Source organism: Monodelphis domestica, chromosome 7 (assembly GCF_027887165.1).
Source record: "Monodelphis domestica isolate mMonDom1 chromosome 7, mMonDom1.pri, whole genome shotgun sequence".
Classification (NCBI taxonomy): domain Eukaryota; kingdom Metazoa; phylum Chordata; class Mammalia; order Didelphimorphia; family Didelphidae; genus Monodelphis; species Monodelphis domestica.
In genome coordinates this window covers 223,688,565-223,708,701 of record NC_077233.1, presented here as the reverse complement: position 1 = coordinate 223,708,701, position 20,137 = coordinate 223,688,565, and positions in this window count along the sequence as shown.

Genomic DNA, 20,137 nt, shown 5'->3' with positions numbered 1-20,137 from the left:
CCTCCAACATTTATCACTTTCTTTTTCTGTCATATTAGCTACTCTAATAGATGTGAAGTGGTATCTCAGAGTTGTTTTAATTTATACTTCTCTAATCAATAGTGATTTGGAGCATTTTTTCATATGACTATAGATAATTTTAATTTCTTCCCTTGAGAACTGCCTGTTCATATCATTTGATCATTTTCAATTGGGGAATGGCTTCATATTCTTATAAACTTGACTCAGTTCTGTATATATTTTGGACATCAGACCTTTGTCAGAGACACTAGTGGTAAAATTCACACCCCACCCCAAACTTGTTGTTTCCCATCTAATCTTAGTTGCATGGGTTTTATTTATGCAAATCCTTTTTAATTTAATGTAATCAAAATTATCCATTTCACATTTTTGTCACATTCTTTACATCTTGTTTAGTCATACATTCTTCCTTTATCCGTAAGGCTGACAGGGAAACTTTATGTTCCTCTGATTTGTTTATGGAGTCACCTTCTATTTCTAGATCAGGTGTCCATTTTGACAATTTTGGTGTATGGTGTGAGATGTTGGTCTCTGTCTAGTTTTTGCTAGACCATTTTCTAGTTTTTCCAGTGGTTTTCGTCAAATAGTGAGTTCTTTCCCAAAGGTTTGAATCTTTGGGTTTATTGAACCCTTAGTTGCTATAGACATTAACTACTGTGTGTTGATTGCCTAAATTGTTCCACTACTCTATTTCTTAGACAGGATTAGATTGTTTTGATGCTCTTTATAGAATAGTTTGAAATATTGTATGGCTAGCCTTTCTTCTTATTTTTTTCCATTGATTCTCTTGATATTTTTTCTATTTTTCTAGCTCTGTGATATAATTCGGGTAGTTTTCTTGGTCTGGCACTAAATAGGTAAACTAATTTAGATAGGATTGTCATTTTTAATAAAATGCTTCTTGACTTAACTTGACTAACATATATTATCTCATTTTATCCTCATGGCTACTCTGAAAAAAGGTACTATTTTTTATTTCCATTTTACAGATGAGGAAACTGAGGATGAGAGAGATTAAATGACTTGTCCAGGATTTCACAGTTAGTAAATATCCAAGTTTTCAAACATGTTTTTTCTGATTTCAAATTTAATATTCTTTCTATCGTTCCACTTAACTGTATCTATTTGTAAAATTATTGCTAATATTGGCAATAGTTGTTTTCAATTTTTTGGAGACTATTGTGTTCTATGCTAACACTGTATGTATATCACTATACTATAAGACTATATGTTCTATGCTATAGAACCCTGAAAGTATATTGGCATTGAAAATAAAGGCTTTTGTTTCAAGGAGAAGTTTAAAGGCTCCTTAATAATGTCTAAATTATACCAGTGGATAAACTCTAGAAGTTGTGTCTACAACTATATATGAGAAGCATATGGTAGCCATGAGCAGGCTCTAACACATTATAAACAAGAACCTATGGAAAAGAATCAGAATAAATTGCACCACATAATGCAAGAGTGAAAAAGAAAGGGCTAGCTAGTGGACAGTTTACATGTTCCATTGGTATCATCTTGAGGTAACAAAAAAAAAAAAGTTTCCCAGAACAATTGGTGGACCTGTTAAAAAATCATTCTACAATATGGACAAGAATAGTAGCAGATGGGCTAATATGGATAGGTTGTCATCTGCATTGTTGTAGGAAATAAGCATACCGACCAGATTCCAGATTTGTGTAAGCATCCATGTAAAACTGGTGTGGAGTGATTGAGGTTTTGCCCCAGGATGCCAACAGCTGGCATCAATCACACTTCCTCCCTGGATCATTGGACTTCCTTTCTGTCTCTCTACCTCCTATTAAAGTCTTCTTGTTCTTCAATGTGACACGGAGTAAGATTGATTACTACATTCCTCCACCAATATGCCCAGGGTCCTGTCATTATGGTATTTCTTCCCCACCCCCACTCCCCCAAGGATCACCTTACCCAAACCCCTTGGTAACGTAAGCTGGAATTGCTCAAGTACAGGTTACTCCCTCTCCTGAGTTACACGGCAGATAAACTAGGTTGCACTGTACTCTAGGGACAGCTAGGTACTACAGTGGATAGAACACTGGACTTGGAATCAGGAAAACTCATCTTCATGAGTTCAAAACTGGCTTCAGACATTTACAAGCAGTGTGACTCTGGGCAAGTCACTTAGCCCTGTTTGCCTCAGTTCCTCATCTGTAAAGTGATCTGGAAAAGGAAATGGCAAGCCATGCCAGTATCTCTGCCAGGAAATCCCCACATGGGGTCATGAAAAGTTGAATATGACTGAAACAACTGAACAACAAATATAAAACTATATTCTATAGTATCTTTGGTCTCTTTTTACCCTCACCCCTCAATAGAATTTGCCTTGGGCAAATAATTACTTCTTCTGTATATCTGAATTTTTATTTATTTTTTTTCAAAACCTATTTTCATATTGTTGATGTTTGCCCTAGGATGATCATTTGGACTCTACATCCCCAATCTTATCCCCCTTGACCCATGTAATCAAGCAGTTGCCTTTCTTCTGTGTTTCTGCTCCACTGTTCTTCCTCTGAATGTGGATAGTGTTCTTTCTCATAAATCCCTCTGAATTGTTCAGGATCATGGAGATGTCCATTACATTTGCTTATTCCACAGGGTATCATTCTCTGTATATAATGTTCTCCTGGTTCTGCTCCTCTCGCTTTGCATCAATTTCTGGAGATCATTCCAGTTCACATGGAATTCCTTCAGGCAATTAGGAGACCAAGCTATCACTTGATGATGATCACAGATGATATGATGGTCTACTTAAAGAATCCTAGAGAATCAATTAAAACACTAGTGGAAATAATTAACAACTTTAGAAAAGTTGCAGGATACAAAATAAACCCACATAAGTCATCAGCATTTCTATATATTTCCAACACATCTCAGCAGCAAGAATTAGAAAGAGAAATTCAATTAAAATCACCCTAGACAATATCAAATACTTAGGAATCTGTCTGCCAAGACAGACACAGGAACTATATGAACACAACTACAAAACACCATTCACACAATTAAAACTATATCTAAACAATTGGAAAAAACATTGATTGCTCATGGGTAGGACAAGCTAACATAATAAAAATGACCATCCTACCCAAACTAATTTACTTATTTAGTGCCATACCCATCGAACTACCAAAAAAAAACTTTTTACTGAATTAGAAAAAAAACTTAACAAAGTTCATTTGGAAGAACAAAAGATCAAGTATATCCAGGGAAATAATGAAAAAAAAAATGCGGACAGTGCCCTCGCAGTACCAGATCTCAAACTATAATATAAAGCAGTGGACATCAAAACAATACGATACTGACTAAGAGACAGAAAGGAGGATAAGTGGAATAGAGTTGGGGTAAGTGACCTCAGCAAGATAGTCTATGATAAGTCCAAAGATCCCAACTTTTGGGACAAAATTCCAGTATTTGACAAAAACTACTGGGAATATTGAAAGACAGTATGAGAGAGACTAGGCTTGGATCAACATCTTACACCCTACACCAAGATAAATTCAGAATGGGTGAATGACTTGAATATAAAGAAGGAAAGTATAAGTAAATTAGGTGAACACAGAATAGTATACATGTCAGATCTTTGGGATAGGAAAGATTTTAAGACCAAGCAAGAGTTAGAAAAAATCCCAAAATGTAAAATAAATAGTTTTGATTACATTAAGTTGAAAAGTTTTTGTACAAACAAAAGCAATGCAACCAAAATTAGAAGGGAAGCAACAAATTGGGAAACAATGTTTATAACAAAAAACCTCTGACAAAGGTCTAATCACTCAAATTTATAAGGAACTAAATCAATTGTACAAAAAATCAAGCCATTCCCCAGTTGATAAATGGGCAAAGGACATGAATAGGCAATTTTCAAATAAAGAAATCAAAACTATTAATAAACATGAAAAAGTGTTCTAAATCTCTTATAATCAGAGAAATGCAAATCAAAACAACTCTGAAGTATCACCTCACACCTAGCAGATTGACTAACATGACAGCAAAGGAAAGTAATGAATGTTGGAGGGGATATGACAAAGTTGGGACACTAATGCCTTGCTAGTGGAATTGTGAATTGATCCAACCATTCTGGGGGGCAATTTGGAACTATGCCCAAAGGGTGCTAAAAGACTGTGTGCCCTTTGATCCAGCCATAGTATTGCTGGGTTTGTACCCCAAAGAGATCATAAGGTAAAAGACTTGTACAAGAATATTCATAACTGTGCTCTTTGTGGTGGCAAAAATTGGAAAATGAGGGGATACCTTTAAATTGGGGAATGGCTGAACAAATTGTGGCATATGTTGGTGATGGAATACTATTATGCTCAAAGGAATAATGAATTTTTAAAGAAGCTATCATATGGAGGCTGGCTCAGCTCTAAGGCATGAAACTTGAATATCTGCTATATTGAGCATAGTGGTTTCTGGGTAGAGAATACATTGGATAGAATTTTGGGTAGTGAGGATGAGAACTTCTCAAATTCCTCAAGTCACACTACCTAAGTCATCATCCCCTCCAACAGTGAGCAATGCCAACACCACTTAAGAACCTTAAGAATCCCTTTGGTGAAGTGTGATATCCCATAGTCTCTGTCTATGCTAGTAAATCCCATAGTCTCTGTCTGTACTAGTAAAATGAAAAGTGAGGTTTCTTTCAGCCACTCTAGAGGCTGACCTTATAGCCATGGAATCAATTAGGAATATTTCTTGGTCTCATGCATGTGGGATTTGGAATAGACAGAGAGACTCTCTGAGGACAGAAGTGATTGGAGTGTTATGTTTCCATTCTTTTTGAGCTGGGGAGATTTGGGGCTATAGGGAAGGGCAACTGAGAATTCCCACTTCATTCCAAGACATTGTTTAGCCTGTAGAGCATCTGATGGGAAAATAAAGAAACTAACCCATGGGATATATGTGTGAATGTACACACTGACACACACACACATTTGTGTCCTTCCCTGTTTATTTTATTAGGAATTCTTCAAAGTGGCCTGTATGAGGCTTTGCAGAAGAATGAGACAGGGTCAGGCAGTAACAATATCTCAGGGGAAGCCTGTGGTAGAAGGAAGAAAGGAGCCAAATCTTGAGGGCAGTCATGAATACCTCCTAATTAAACTTCCCCAACTTCCCATGCTGTGAATCTTGAGGAAAAATGATGGTGAATCATAGACTATCAGCATCTTGTATAGAAAAGAACTTTCAACTTAGCATAAGAAGAGCTACCTCAAGGGGAGGCCATATGGTCCAATGGAAGAAGCATTGAATCTAGAGTCACTGAATCTGAGTTAACTTTGTCCTTTACTTTCTGTGTGACCTTGGGCAAGTTACCTCATCTCTCTTGGCCTCAGTTGTTGCTAGTTGCTATTGAGTTGTTTCAGTCACATATGACTCTGTGATGCCATTTGGGGTTTTGTTGGTAAATATACTGGAGTGGTTTGCGATTTCCTCCTCTAGTTCATTTTTACAGATGAGAAAATTGAGGCATAAAAAGAGGGTTAAATGCTTGCCCAGGCTCACACAACTAGTAAGTGCCTGATGCTGGTTTTGAACACAGATTCCAGATCTTGCATTCTATCCACTGTACTCTGTGGTCTCAGTAACTTCATCTCTAAAACAAAGGAGTTGGCATAGATGCTGTTTAATATTCTAATCAACCCTATATTTATGATTCCATGATCCTAATTCCTAGTTCTCCTCATAACCTTTAATAAGCCACTTCTTTGAGTCTCAGTTTTTTTATACTGCCAAGTAAGGGGGTGAAGTAAGATGCTTTCTAGTCTCTCTCTCAGTGCTACCAGCCTTGAAGGTGGGAAAGGAAGGATGAACTATTGGCAGACAAGCCAGCTGGTTTGTTTGCAATCCAAAATTCCTTAGGTTTAAAGAGTCTTCAATTTATGGCTTCAAAGTTCTCACTCTCTCCCCAAGCTGGGCATGCTTGTCTCTAAAGAGTTCTAAATGCATAGTGCATGGACACAAACACTGTGAGAGTTTATCTTGAATCTGAGCACCCTGGAATCTTTCAGGATAAACATTCTAAATTAGGAATCAAAACATACCCTGTTTCTCACCAGAAGTATGAAACTGAAATGAGTACTTTCAGTAACTTGTGGGGGATTTAATAGGATTGAGGACTTTAGCATTCTCTTGAAACTCATTTGGTTCCCATTTATCACTAGAAAAAAAAATTCAGCTTACAATCCTCAATAGTGGTTCCTTTCCTAGAATCAGATAGATCATAAGGTAATACATTTAAAGCTGAAAGACGATATAGGGGTCCTTTAGTCCATTCCCTTCTTTCATTTTGCAGATGGGGAAACTGAGGAATGATAACATTACTCAGGATCACACAACTAGTAAGTGTCTAAGTCAAGAATTTTCCTTGTCAAGATCATAATTCACATTTATATTGTGCTTTATGAATTCTAGACTATTCTCCTCACAACAACCTATGTAGGATGGTGAGTTTAAATTAGTATCATTTTACAAATGAGGACACTTAGACTCAGGGACGGCCACATAGACTCTAAATGATAGAGCTACAATTTAACTGGAATTATCCTGTACCTATTTCCAGTTAGACATGTCAAGGCTGTGTTTTCTGGCTAACTTACCTCATAAACTAATCTATGGCAATGTGTAATAATGAATTAACCATCCTAGGCACACACAGGATAATTTAAAAGGAAGACAATAATTTAATCCTTCCAAATGAGCCTAATATTAGGGGTTTAAGCATCTTGGAAGACTGTTGTTCAGTCATTTCAGTCATATCCTACTCTTTATAACTCCATTTGGAATTTTGCTTTTTTTTTTTTTAAACCCTTACCTTCTGTTCCAGGGTCAAAACCATGTATTCGTTCCAAGGCAGAAAAGTGGTAAGTGCTAGGCAATGGGGGTTAAGTGTCTAAGTGTTAAGTGTCTAAGGACAGATAAAAACCCAGGACCTCCTGTCTCTGGGCCTGGCTTTCAATCCACTGAGCCACCTAGCTGCCCATTTGAGATTTTCTTGATAAAGATCCTGAAGTAGTTTGCCATCCTCTTATTCCATGTCATTTTATAGATGAGAAAACTGAGGCAAACAAAATTAAATAACTTGGCAAGGGTGACAGAGCTGACTCTGAGGCCATATTTGAACACAGGAAGATGAGTCTTTCTTTCTGCAAACCCAGCACTCTAGCCATCACCTAGCTGACCCCTTGGCAAACTAGTTAAGGAGATAAGTGGGGGAAGTGCGAGACTTTTTACAATATCCAAATTGAAATTTTTATGTAGGTAGCCACTTCCTCTGCCTTTGTACTGGGCCATCCATCAGATAATTATCACTATGGTTGATTGCCCTTCACTTTCAAAGAGGACCAATGACATTACCTAGGATGAAAGAGAGACAGAGCTCCACAGAGGAAGAAATGTGGCTGAAAAGAATCAAATAGAGTAGAATGAGCTCTGGATCTGGAATCATAAAACTTGGGTTCAAATGCCAATTCTTCTATTGTAGGATTTAAAATTAATATCTAATACTTAAAGTATTATTTTTTTATAAAGTTTATTATCTGACAAAACAGAAACATGTGACTCAGTTTTTCTACCTGATCAAAAATCCCTGTTCCACCAAAGCCTTGACAGGAAGGAAAGAGCAAGCAAGGCAGAAAAAAGGAGAATTTATAAGCTGCCTATGTCAGTATGTAAGGACAGGAGTTGAGTGGAATGCTGGGTAATGTAGTTCAAGGGTTCAAGATTTATAATTATACCATTCCCCCTGTGATCATTTGGGAGACCAGTCTCCCCAAAGGATCATTTTAAACATAATCAACTTAAAACTCTAAAGATTTTTTAAATAAAGGTATATACAATATTATAGTTTATAAAGGGAAATTACAATAATTTTTTAGGGTAACAGATTCGATTTACACACTATTTAAAGGCCAATTTGACCTTGGACAAGTGACTAAATCTTTGAGGACTCAGCTCCTAGGGCTGACTTCTGTTACCTTATTTTATTTTTATTTATTTTGTGTATGTGTCTTGTATATGTATAAGGATATGAATGAGTATACATATACAATACATACATGTATATATACACAAAATATGCATATACATAAATATCTATATGTATATATATATTTAATATGTTAAACACATATATTTTGTTTAACATAATAGGATGTTAACTACTTGAATGCAAGGATTGCTTTATTTTTGTCTTTATAAATCGAGCACTAATAGAAGGTCTGTTATAGTGTTGACATTTAATGAATAACGGTTGGTTAACTCAATTTCCTCATCTGTTAAAAAAATCACAGAGGTGGCACAGTGATAGAGTGCCAGGTTTGGAGTTTCCTTAACTCAAAACCTGCAATTGCCAGTAGCTATATAACCTAAGACAAGTCATTAAAAAAAAAAAAACCTCTCTTTGACTCAGTTTCCTCAACTGCCAAATTGGGATAACAATAACCTTCCAGAGTTGTTCTAAGAATCAAATGGGATGATATTGATAAAGCAGTTAGCACAGTATCTGGCACCTAGAGGAGCTCAAAAAACATTTGTTTCTTTTCTTAAAAAAGGGAATGTTGGTCTAGACTAGCAATCATTAATATTTATATGTTGTCTCAAAGGTTTCTTCATCTATAGCTAGATGATGTATAAGCTTGAGGTAGGAGGGGAAGGGAACAAGCACTTAAAAAGACTTTATTATTCTCCAGGCACTGTGATAAATGCTTTGCGATTATTATTTCTTTTATTTATCTCATACAATCATTATCCTCACAACAAACCTGGGAACTAGGTGCTATAATCCTGATTTTAAAGTTAAGGAAACTGAGGAAGACAGAGGTTAAGTGATTTGCCATGAGTCACATAGCTAGTAAGTGTCTGAGGTCAAATTTGAACTCAAGTCTTCCTTACTTGAAGCCTAATTCCCTGTCCTCTGAGCCACAATTCACTCCCTCCTCTGGCTCCCACTTTTGGAGGGTGATTATTAGGGTCTAGATCTTGCACATTTTACATAATTTTTACCTCCCCTTGAGCAAATCCTACTCCTTAATCATTGCCCCACTGAGAGCTTTCTCTATACATGGCAGGGGGGCAGGGAGGAAAAGTCCATGGGACCATGCATCCCAACAATCCACTCAGTATTGTCCTGGATAGAAAAAAATGGGGCTTTGATTCAAATTGAGCCTGAGGCAAAGGAAGGAAAACCCTGGATTTAATTAACTTCTTCCTTTTGGGTAGTTATTTTAAAAAAATTGCTAATAAAGTAAAACAATAGGATTCTTTCTCTCAATTTGGCTTAGCCTCCAGTGAGGAAAAAGCTTGGTACATACACAGTTTAAACCCTGGTCCTTTCTATCTCTGTATACCAATATTTAAACATCATTTTCCCCTGCCGTAAATCAAGTCAAGGTAACAAGTATTTATTAGTAGCTGCCACATGCCAGGTACAATGCTAAGTGGTAGGGATAGGGGGGAAAAAAAATCTAATATAGTGTCCCTGCCCTCAAGGAGCTAACTATCTAAACTGTAGGACAATACAACAATGAACAGTCATTAGACAAACATTTATCTAATTGGTAAAAGAATTCAAAGTAAAGTAAAATTTAAAAAGTAACTTTACAAATAGAAAAAGCTTTGTCATAAGCTTTTCCCCTTTGGATGGACAAAGAGGAGGGGGAAGGAAGGAAAGAACATACTTTATAGTCTGGTATTTATTCTCCCAAGTGGAAAATGAGCAACCACCTTCTCATTCTGGTGGTTAAAAGCAGAAAAACTTCCAGCATTAATGTATTGGCAAAGGTTTAACAACCAACTTTACAGGGAAAAAAATATAGTCATTGATATGCTTAAAAAAAAAACAAACACCTTACTTTCTGTTTTAGCAACAACCCTAAGAAAGAAGGGCAAGGCTTAGGCAAATTGGATTAATTGATTTGTCAAGTGTCACAAAGCTAGGAAGTATTTGAAGCCAGATTTGAACCCAGGTTCTCTCAACTACATGCCTAGAATTATAACCACTGTGCCACTTATCTATCTATCACTGATATATTTCCAAGTTTAATTTTCATTACTGACATTTTCTCCACCACTTTTGTAAGTCTAGACCAAAGATAGTAAGATATGGCAGTTTTTATATAAACCATTCTTTTCACATTGTACAACAGGTGGTTGCTGGATTTGCCCTTTAAGGCAAAAACTTCTTCACCTACCCAATCAAGGACACAATAGACAGGACAAGATTTATACCATTTTCTGATTTCCAAAGTGTAAATCACATAGATAAAAAAATTGGAAATTGGGGGATGCCCATCCATTGGGGAATGGTTAAACAAGTTGTGTTATATGGTTGTGATAGAATACTATTATGCTGTAAGAAAAGACAAGCAGGATGCTTTCAGAAAAGCCTGGAAAGACTTACATGAACTGATGCAAAGTGAAGTGAGCAGAGCCGGGAGAACACTATAAACAGTAACAGCAATATAGTATCATGATCAACTATAAATGATTTAGCAATACAATGATCCAAGAGAATTCCAAAGAACTTATGAGATGAAAAATGCTATCCACCTCCAGAGAAAAAATAAAAGAAGGCAATGCAGAACAAAACATATTTTTTTACTTTATTTTTCTCACCTTTTTTTTTTTTGGTCTGTGTATGCATGTTATGCATGACGGTATATATATGTGTGTGTGTGTGTGAGTATATATATATATATACACATATATATCTATAGGATTTAAATTAATATCCAACACTGCAAGAAATATATTTTATAAAATTTATTTAACAATCACTTAAATTACAAGGAATAAAAAGGGAATAGAAGTAAAAAAAACCTAAATATTTAACAAAATTAAGACCACATGAGCAATAGTTTCTTAGCTTTCACCTCAAGTCCCCTCCACCAAAACAATCAGATCAAGAGAGCAAGAGGCAGGGCTACACAAAATTTATAACCTCCCTAGGTCAGCACGTAAGGTAAGATAAAGTAAGGTGAGGAGAGTGGGGTGCTGGGAATCATAGTTTTTAGGGTAACAGATTCTAATTACACATATAATATATCAAATTGCTTGCTTTCTAAATGAGGGGGTAGGAGAAGGAAGGAAAAATTTTAGAAATTAAAAAAATTAAATAATGTTAAAATTGTTTTTGTATAAAATTTGAAAAATAATTTAAAAATTAGATATATTTTAGTTATATTATTTATATTTAGCATTAATATAAATTAAATATAGTAAAATAAATTAAATTTAAATGAAAAAATAATTAAATAATTAAAAAAAAATCCTCACATAAAATTTAACAATCAGCTCTATAGATCTTGTAGGAGCTGGCTCCATTATACTCCTGGTTGTATCACTTAGGTTCCAGCAGCACTCCATAGGCTGCTGCAAACAAGACACTGATAATAATCTCATAGACTTTTGCAGCAAAGATCCAGGCAGTGACCTCACAGGCTGTGATACCTCAAACCTCAGTCCCTGTTCTCTAATGTTCTTCTTCAGCTGCCATTCTATGCCCTCCCTGGCAGTAAACAGCCTTAACTGTTACTATGGCTGCGACTACAGAACAGCTGCTACTGTTAACCCTTCAGCAGTTCAGCTACCACTTGAGTAGAAGCAGCCTGGCTCTGAATACTTTGGATGGATCCTGGGAGTCTATATCAAATACCTTTTCCACATATATTTTATTTTAACCTTACATCATCATTTCTTTTTTAAAATTTTATTTAATTATATGATTTAGAATAATTTTCCATGGTTACAAGACTCATGTTCCTTTCCTTCCTTCCCCTGCCCCCTCCCATATATGATGCACAATTCCACTGGGTTTAACATGTGTCATTGATCAAGACCCACATCCTTATTATTAGTACTTGCAGTAGGGTGATATTTTAGAGTCCACTTTCCCGGGCATAGCCCCACTGACCCACATGATCAAGTGGTTGTTTTTCTTCTGTGTTTCTTTTCCCACAGTTCTTTCTCTGGATGTGGATAGTGTTCTTTTTCATGAGTCCCTCAGAATTGTCTTGGATCATTGCATTGCTGCTAGTAGAGAAGTCCATTACATTCTATTGTACCACAGTGTATTTGGCTCTATGTACAATGTTCTCCTGGTTTTGTTCCTTTCACTCTGCATCAATTCCTGGAGGTCATTCCAGTTCCCATGAAATTCCTCCACTTTATTATTCCTTTGAGCTCAATAGTATTCCATCACCAACATATACCTCAATTTGTTCAGCCATTCTCCAATTGAAGGGCATCCCCTCATTTACCAGTTTTTTCCCATCACAAAGAGTGAAGCTATGAATATTCTTGTACATGTCTTTTTCCTTATTATCTCTTTCAGGTACAAACCCAGCAATTCTATGGCTTGATAAAAGGGTAGACAGACTTTTAGTGCCCTTTGGGCATAGTTCCAAATTGCCTTCCAGAACATTTGGATCAGTTCACAACTCCACCAGCAATGCATTAATGTCCCAATTTTGCCACATCCCTTCCAACATCCATTACTTTCTTTTGCTGTCATGTTGGCCAATCTGCTAAGTGTGAGGTGATACCTCAGAGTTGTTTTGATTTGTATTTCTCTGATTAAAAGAGATTTAGAACATTTTCATGTGGTTATTAATAGTTTTGATTTCTTTATTTGAAAATTGCCTATTCATGTCCCTTGCCCATTTATCAACTGGGGAATGGCTTGATTTTTCGTACAATTAATTTAGTTCCTTATAAATTTGAGTAATTAGACCTTTGTCAGAGGTTTTTGTTATAAACATTATTTCCCAATTTGTTGTTTCCCTTCTAATTTTGGTTGCTTTGGTTTTGTTTGTACAAAAACTTTTTAAATTTAATGCAATCAAAATTATCTATTTTTCATTTTGTAATTTTTCTAACTCTTGATTGGTCTTACATACAATCTTTCCTTTCCCAAAGATCTGACAAGTATACTATTTTGTGTTCACCTAATTACTTATTGTTTCCTTATTAATGTTCAAGTCATTCACCCATTCTGAGTTCATCTTGGTATAGGGAGTGAGATGCTGATATAAACCTAATCTCTCCCATACTATTTTCTAATTTTCCCAGCAGTTTTTGTCAAATAGTGGATTTTTGTCCCAAAAGCGGGATCTTTGAGTTTATCATAGACTGTCTTACTGAGGGGATTTACCTAAAATCTATTCCACTGATCCTACCTTCTGCCTCTCAGCTGGTACCACATGGTTTCTATGATCACTGCTTTATAGTACAGTTTAAGATCTGGTATTGCTAGGTCACCTTCCTTCATTTTTTTTCTCCATTATTTCCCTTGATATTTTTGATCTTTTGTTCTTCCAAATAAACATTGTTATTGTTTTTTCTAATTCTATAAAAAGTTTTTAGTAGTTTGATGGGTATAACCTCAAATAAGGAAATTAGTTTGGGTAGGATTGTCATTTTTATTATTTTAGCTCATCCTACCCATGAGCAATGAATGCTTTTCCAATTATTTAGATCTAGTTTTAATTGTGTGGAAAGGGTTTTGTAGTTGTGTTCCTATAATTCCTGTGTTTGTCTTGGCAGATAGATTCCTAAGTATTTTATACTGTCTGTGGTGATTTTAAAGGGAATTTTTTTTTCTCATTCTTGCTGCTGGGATGCATTGGAAGTATATAGGAATGCTAATGATTTATGTGGATTTATTTTGCATCCTGCAACTTTGCTAAAGTTGTTGAATATTTCCACTAGCTTTTTAGTTGATTCTCTAGGATTCCTTAAGTAGACCATCATATCATCTGCAAAGAGTAATACCTTGGTTTCCTCATTGCCCATTTTAATAACTTTAATTTCTTTTTCTTCCCTAATCGCTACTGCTAGTGTTTCTAGTACAATGTTAAATAATTGAGGTGATAATGGGCATCCTTGTTTCACTCCTGATCTTATTGAGAATGATTCTAATTCATCCCCATTGCAGATGATATTTGCTGATGGTTTTAAATATATAGTTTATTATTTTAAGAAAAGGCCCATCTATTTCTCTGCTTTCTAGTGTTTTCAACAGGAATGAGTGTTATATTTTGTCAAAGGCTTCTCTGCATCTATTGAGATAATCATGTGATTTTTGATATGAATGGTTTTTCTAATATTAAACCATCCTTGTATTCCTGTTATAAATCCTACCTGATCATAATGAATAACCCTTGTGATCATTTGCTGGAGTCTTTTGGCTAGTATTCTATTTAATATTTTTGCATCTATTTCATTAAGGAAATTGGTCTATAGTTTTCTTTTTCTGTTTTTGATCTATCTGGCTTTGGAAACAGTACCATATTTGTGTCATAAAAGGAATTTAGTAGAACTCCTTCTTTGCTTATTATGTCATATAGTTTGTATAGTATTGGGGTTAGTTGTTCTTTGAATGTGTGATAGAATTCATTTGTGAATCCATCAGGCCTTGAGGATTTTTTCTTAGGGAGTCCTTTGATGGCTTGTTCAATTTCTTTTTCTGATATGTGGCTATTTAAGTATTCTATTTCTTCTTCTGCTAATCTAAGCAATTTATATTTTTGTAAATATTCATCCATATCACCTAGGTTGTCATATTTATTGCCATATAATTGGGCAAAATAGTTTTTAATGATTGCCTTAATTTCATCTTCATTCAAAGTAAGGTCTCCCATTTCATTTTGGATTCTGTCAATTTGATTTTCTTCTTTCCTTTTCTTTTACTTTCAATTTTATTAATTTCTCCTTTAACTTTTAGGATAGCTAATTTAGTTTTCATCTGGGGATTTTTAATTTGTACAATTTCTAATTTTTTAATTTGCATGCCCTATTCAATGCATGCATTGACCTTTGCCCTCTCTAATTTATTAATATATTAACTCAAGGTTATAAATTTCCCCCTAAGTACTGCTTTAGCTGCATCCCATAGATTTTGAAAGAATGTCTCTTCATTGTCATTTTCTTCAATGAAATTAATTGTTTCTATGATTTGTTCTTTAACTAACTGATTTTGGAGAATCATATTATTTAATTGCCAATTATTTTTAGATTTGTCTCTCCTATACCCTTACTAATTATTATTTATATTGCATTCTGGTCTGAAAAGTTTGTGTTTATTATTTCTGCTCTTTTGCACTTGCTTGAAATGTTTTTATGCCCTAGTACATGGTCAGTCTTTGTGAATTTACCATGTGCTGCTGAAAAGAAGGTGTATTCTTTTTTGTCCCTATTTTTTTTTCCTCCACATATCTACTAACTCTAATTTTTCTAAGATTTCATGCACTTCTCTTACTTCTTTCTTATTTATTTTTTGTTTGAATTATCTTGTTCTGATAGACGAAGGTTCAGATCCCCCACTAGTATAGTTTTTCTATCTATTTCATCCTTGAGCTCCACTAGTTTCTCCTTTAAAAATGTGGATGCTATACCATTTGGTGCATACATGTTGAGTACTGATATTTCCTCATTGCCTATACTGTCTTTTATCAGGATGTAATTACTTTCCCTATCTCTTTTAACTAGATCTATCTTTACTTTGGCTTTGTCAAATATAATAATTGAGACTCCTGCCTTCTTTTTTATCAGTTGATGCCCAATAGATTTGGTGCCATCTGCTTTCTTTTACCCTATGCGTATCTACCTTCCTCATGTGTGTTTCTTGTAGACAACATATGGTAGGATTTTGGTTTCTGATCCAATTGCTATTTGATTCTGCTTTACAGTTGAGTTCATCCCATTCACATTTAAAGTTATGATTACTACTTGTGTATTTCCCAAAATTTTCATTTTCTCTCCTTGTCCTGCTCTTTCCTCTTTCATTATTTCCTTCTACACCAGCATTCTGTTTTTATCAGCCCCCCTAATCCCCACTCTTATTTTCCTTTACTTTCTACCCCCTCCCTTCCCATTCCTTTCTTAATTTTCTTTTGGGGACTTTTTAAGCTACCCACACTCCCCCCTTGAATTATTTCCCTCCCCACTCTATATTTCCACCCCTCCCTTTTTATTCCCCTTTTGTTTTTTAAAGTCTATTAAATTATCTTCCCCCTCTTTCCTCCCCCCCCTTTTTATCTCCCCTACCCAATTCCCCCCTTTAGTTTTCCCCTCTCAGCTTCCCTATAGGGTAAGATAGAGTTCAATACCCCAGTGGATGTAGATGTTCTTTCCTCTCAGAGTTGATTCCACTGAGAATAAGGTTTGAGTATTACCTTTTAGCTCTCTCTTCCTTTCCTTCTTATAGTTGTATTCTTCCCCTCCCTCTCTCATGTGCCTTTTTGTGTAGTATAGGTTATCCTAATTTTCTAATACCTTCAAGTTTCTCTTAATGCCATTCCCCCCCTTCTTTCTTCTTCTTTTTTTTAAATATATGATTTTAAACCATTTCGTACCCTTATCTATATCTATAGATAATTCTTCTCACTACTATAATGGTAAATACAATTTTTGAGAGTTACAAATAACATTTTTCTATATAGGAATATAAATGAATTGGTCTTATTTGAGGCCCTTAGAGAAGAAAAATATAAGACCCTTCTCTTTCTTATTTACCTTTTCATTTTTCTCTTGGTTTTTGGATTTTGATGTCAAATTTTCTGTTTAGTTCAGCTCTTTTCTTTACAAATATTTGGAAGTCTTCTATTTTGTTGAATGATCAACTTTCCCCTGGAAGTATATAGTCAATTTTGATGGGTATGTGATCCTTGGTTGTAGACCCAATTCTCTTGCCTTTCTAAATATCATATTCCAAGCCTTGCAGTCTTTTAGCGTGGAGGCTGTCAGATCCTGTGCAATCCTGATTGGTGATTCTTGATATCTGAATTGTTTCTTTCTGACTTCTTGTAATATTTTCTACTTAGCTTGGAAGTTTTTGAATTTGGCAATTACATTCCTGGGAGTTGTCTTTTGAGGATTTAGTGTAGAGGATGATCTATGAACTCTTTAAATGTCTATTTTGCCTTCTTTTTGCAGAACCTCATGGAAGTTTTTTTGGATAATTTCTTGTAGTATGATGTAAAGGTTTCTGTTTTTTTCCCCCAGATTTTCAGGTAGGCCTATGATTTTCAAATTGTCTCATTAACTTCTATTTTCAAGGTCAACCACCCTCTCAGTGAGATATTTTGTGTTGCTGTCTAATCTGTCATGTTTTTGGCTTTGCTTTATTAATTCTTGCTGTCTTGTGAGATCATTAGCTTCTACTTGAGCAATTCTAGTTTTTAATGACTGGTTTTCAGCTAATATCTTTTGATTTTCCTTTTCAGTTTGATCTATCCTGTTTTTCATGGCTTCCAACAGGTCATTTCTGGTCATCAATTTGCTTATTATTTCATTTTATTTTTGGGCTTCAATTTCCAAGTGGGAGATCCTGTCTTTTAAGCTGTTATTTTCTTTTTGGACTATTTCTCACTTTTCTTGCCACATCTCTTCCATTTTTCTGACAATCTCAGATTTAAAGTCTTTAAGAACTTGTGACCAATTTCCATTTCCCACCTGAAGGTTTGGGTTTGTTTAATTGTTGGTCATCTTCTGCTGCTTTTTCTTTAGTCTGGGTTTTTTCTGTATAAAAATTATTAAGGGTCAACATTTTCTTCTTGATTTTTTTTTTGGCTGCTTGTGGATTTTAGTTTCTGGGATTTGGTGGAGTCCTCAGCAGTGTCCAGCTGCTCTTAGGGGCAGGTCCAGCCCCCAAGAACTTAAAGATTGCCTTGCAGAGGTCTGAGTGTGGAGTCTAGGCAAGTCTCTGTATTGAGCGCTGGAGAGGTTTTTGTCCAGAGGCTATTTTTTGGGTCTCTGTGGCATTTTGCTTTGAGGCTCCCCTCTCTGCCCAAGCCCTGTGTCCCATCTCCACATTTCTTCCACCTCCTGGTATCCTTAGTCTTGCTGTTCTTATCCAGCCCTTGAGAACTTAGAGGTTGCCTGGAAGAGGTCTGGGTGTAGAGTGTAGGGAGGTCTCTGTATTGAGCACTGGAGAGGTTTTAGCCCAAGGGCTTTTTACATTCACTGTGGGGTTTTTGCTGTGAGCAGCCCTCTTTCCCCAAGCTCCACATCCCCCTATCTCCACATTTCCTTAGCCTCCCAGTGTTCTGAGTCATTTTTCTTAGGGGTAAGTCTGTTTTGAGCTCAGCCAGCCTCCCTCTGAGAACTTATGTTTGTCCCACGCTCACTCTGACTCTGGAAAGGTAGGTGAAATAGGGGAGGGGTGGTGAGTTTGCCCATTGGTGGGAGAAATTTTGCCCCCTTTTAGCATGGAAATGACCTAACTTTCCCTGCCTTCTGTGCTGGGTCCTAACATGGAACTGTTTCGCTTGTTTGATTTTGGTTTTGTCTATTTGAGGCACCCTGTCTTGATCGGTGGAGAGGAGAAGAGCTCTGCTTCTACTCTGGAGCTATCTTGACCCGGAAGTTACGTCATCATTTCTAAGAGAGAATTTTTTTACAGGTGAGAAAACTGAGGAACAAAGAAATTAAGTCACTTGTCCATGACCACACAGCTAGTAAGTTTTATGGAGTAGATTTGAACCCCAGCCTTGCTGACAGTACATCTAACACTCTATCTACTATACCCCACTGACATTTAGAGTATCTTTCCAGTACTAAATTCCAAGATCTTGGGCAAGTCATTTAAGACTCCCTAGACCTCATTTACAAAAACAACAACAATAATAAAAGGGATTTATATAGTGCTTTGAAGTTTATAAAGTGCTTCATAAATATTATTTTATTCTCAGAACAATCTGGGAGGCAAGGGCTATTATTGTTGTTATTTCAGTCATTTCTGACTCTGACTTCATTAGGGGTTTCCTTAGCAAAAATACTAAAGTGGTTTGCTGTTTCCTTTTCCAGCTCATTTTACAGATGAAGAAACTAAGGCAAATGAGCTAAGATGACTTACCCAGTATCCCACAGCTAGAAAGTGAGTGAGGCTGAATTTGAACTCAGGACTTCCTAATTCCAGACCTGTTATTCTATCTACCCTTCCATTTAGCTGCCCAGATGAGGAAAGGGAGACCAAGATAGGTTAAATGGCTTGCTCTGGGCTGCTGCACAACTACTAAATGTCTGATGTTGGATTTGAACTCATATTTTTTTACTCCAAACTGAGAACTCTATTTGCTATTCCACCTAACTGCCTCTAAAATGAGATGAAATTCCTATTTTAAAGTGAGAAAGTCACTACAGATTTAATACTTGAAGCATAACTTGTGAATGTCACCTCCTGAAAAATGGAAACGTGAAAGATATAATCTCTCTCTTTCTTGGTCTCTGTCTCTTTCTGTCTCTGTCTCTCTGCCTGTCTCTGTCTGTATGTCTGTCTCCCTCCCCCCATTATGCCTCCTATGATTCCTCCTAGGGAAAAGAGGGAGGGGTTGACACATTTGTAAATAAATTCTATCAATTAAGCATTTGAAAAATAAAATAAAAATGAGAGGGTTGGCCTATAGTTCCTTCCAGCTCTGGCCTTACAAATCTATGATCTTATGACTTAATGACTATGACTTATGACTTAAGACTTTTCATAATCAAACCACCAAATAGAAGTAGAGTTATACAGGTTGGCACTGTGCATCATTCAGGATCTGGTAAATAATTTTGCAGTCTACCTATTTCTCTCTGTGTAGCCCCAGAGCTCACTGAGCTAGTCTCTTACATTAATCAAGTCTCAGAAAAATCACACTGGACAATGGGAAGCCTTCCAGCAAGCTCTGTAGAGCTCTGGTAGTGTCATCTGTATCCCCTTAACATTTTCACCCCCTTTAAGTGTGAAATTCAAAACATTTCCATCTCGAAGATCAAAAGAAAAACAAAAACAGGGCAATATAGCTGGCAACCAATCAGCAAGCTCTTTTCCTGGCTTGTTAGGTTGATGGCGGCTGCTCTCTTTAGTCACAGATGTCTGTCCAGACATCTCCCTTCTTGGAAATCTTCCTATAGCATCCAATGTCCTAACACACTCATTCTAGTTCTTGACTCATCAGGATGTTATATTGCTGCCTAACTATCTCTGGGGTGTTAGTCTTGTTTTTCCAGGGAAGCCTTAACTGCCTTCAGGATAAGGACTAAACACATTTTTCTATATCTTACCATACCTAGCATTGGGTTGAACAGATGGTAAGTATTCAAGAAATATACACTAGATTAT